Source organism: Orycteropus afer, unplaced genomic scaffold (assembly GCF_000298275.1).
Source record: "Orycteropus afer afer isolate SDZICR_OR568_19922 unplaced genomic scaffold, OryAfe1.0 scaffold00028, whole genome shotgun sequence".
NCBI classification, from domain to species: domain Eukaryota; kingdom Metazoa; phylum Chordata; class Mammalia; order Tubulidentata; family Orycteropodidae; genus Orycteropus; species Orycteropus afer.
In genome coordinates this window covers 8,830,750-8,833,066 of record NW_006921615.1, presented here as the reverse complement: position 1 = coordinate 8,833,066, position 2,317 = coordinate 8,830,750, and positions in this window count along the sequence as shown.

The window sequence follows — 2,317 nt, the reverse complement described above, 5'->3', positions numbered from 1 at the left end:
CAAATGAATGCTGTGCTGGAGGCACTCATTTGTCTATGCTAAGAAATTTGGAAAACAGCTACCTGGCCAACTGACTGGAAGAGATCCATATTTGTATCCATTCCAAAGAAAAGTGATCCAACAGAATGTGGAAATTTTCAAACAATATCATTAATGTCACACTCAAGTAAAATCTTGCTGAAGATAATTCAAAACTGGTTGCAGCAGTATATTGACAGAGAACTTCCAGAAATCCAAGCTGGATTCAGAAGAGGATGTAGAACAAGGAATATCATTGCTGATGTCAGATGGATCTTGGCTCAAAGAAAAGAATACCAGAAAGATGTTTACTTGTGTTTTATTGCCTATGCAAAAGCATTTGACATAACAAATTATGGACAACATTAAGAAGAATGGGAATTCCAGAACAATTAATTATGCACATAAGGAACCTGTACATAGATCAAGAGGCTGTCATTCAGAACAAAAGGATACTGCATGGTTTAAAATCAGGAAGGGAGTGTGTCAGGGTTGTATCCTTTCACCATACTTACTCAATCTGTATGCTGAACAAATAATCTGAGAAACTGGAGTATATGTAAAAGAAAAGGCATCAGGATTGGAGGAAGACTCTAACAACGTGTGATATGCAGATAATACAAACTTGCTGGCTGAAAGTTAAGATGACTTGAAGCACTTACTAATGACAATTAAAGACTGTACTCTGCAGTATGGATTATACCTCAATATAAAGAAAACAAAAATCCTATCACTGGACTAGTAAACAGCATCATGATAAATGGAGGAAAGATTGAAGTTTTCAAAGATTTCATTTCACTTGGATCCACAATCAACACCCATGGAAGTGGCAGTCAAGAAATCAGATGTCATACTGCACTAGACAAATCTGTTGCAAAAGACCTCTTTAAAGGGTTGAAAAAGAAAAATGTCCCTTTGAAGACTAAGATGAACCTAACCCAAGCCATGGTGTTTACAATCGCCTCATATGCATGTGAAAGCCGGACAACAAATAGGTAAGACAAGAAGAGTTGATGCTTTTAAGTTGTGGTGTTGGTGGAGAATACTGAAAGTGCCATGGACTGCCAGAAGAATTAAAAAATCTGTCCTGGAAGAAGTGCAGGTGGAATGCTCCTTGGAAGCAAGAATGGCCAGACTTCATCTGACCTACTTTGGTCACGTTGTCGAAGGAACCATTCCCTGGAGAAGGATATCATGCTCGGTAAAGTGGAGGGTAGCGTAAAAAAGGGAAGGCCCTCAACGAGATGGATTGATACAGTGGCTGCAATGATGGACTCAGGTATAGCAAGGATTGGAGGCTGTCACAGGAGTAGACAGTGTTTCGTTCTGTTGTAATAGGGTTGCTATGAGTTAGAGCTGGCTCACCAGCGCCTAACAACAACAAGTGAGCCAATGGCATCACACACATAAAACTTTGCCTTTTTAAGCTGGAGGGGATCTCAGGTCTCAGTTAACTTTGAAATTGGGACATCATGCACACAAAAGTGTAAATTATTAAAAAGCTATAGACCAAGCCATATACAGTACCAAAACCAGAATTCTCTGATTAGAAGCTGAAGCAGCCTCCCTATTTACATCCCCACAAAACTGTCACAGCTAGCCACACAGTAAGAGTTCTGGGCTTGTCTCTGTTGTTGTTATGAGTCAGCTCCACCTCATGGCAACCCCATGGACCCCAGAACAAAATGTTGCCTGCTCCTGTGCCATCTTCACAATCACTGGTGTGCTCGAGTCCATTGTTACAGCCGCTGTGTATTTTGAATGCCTTCCAACCTAAGGGCTTATCTTCCAGCATTATATCAGGCAATATTCTATAATCCATAAGGCTAATTTTCATAAGTAGATCATCAGACCTTTCTCGCTAGTCTGTCTTATTCTGGAGGCTCCTGCTGGGATTTGAAACATCAGTGGCATAGCTTCCAGCATCACAGCAGCATGCAAGCCACCACAGTATAACAAACTGACAGACAGGTGGTAGGTTCTAGGCTCACTGGAAGTTTATTTAGCAACATTCAGGAAAAAGAGCAGGTGTGCTGCCCCAAAACTCCCCTCTAGAGGCCCCACGAGAAGGAATTTATGAGCTGCTTCTTTTCAGTCCTTTCCTGGACATTTATTGGCTTTTTGATGAATGTTGGAGCAATTTTTCTGTCAACAGCTTCTCATTAGGGGCCTGGTGATGTTCTTTCTGACCATCATTTTACTCAACATCATGCCTAGTCACTGTGAGGAGAAGAGGCTCCACTTAGAAGCCATCCATCTTTGCAGCTACAAAAAGCTTGGATAATCCCACTTAAATACT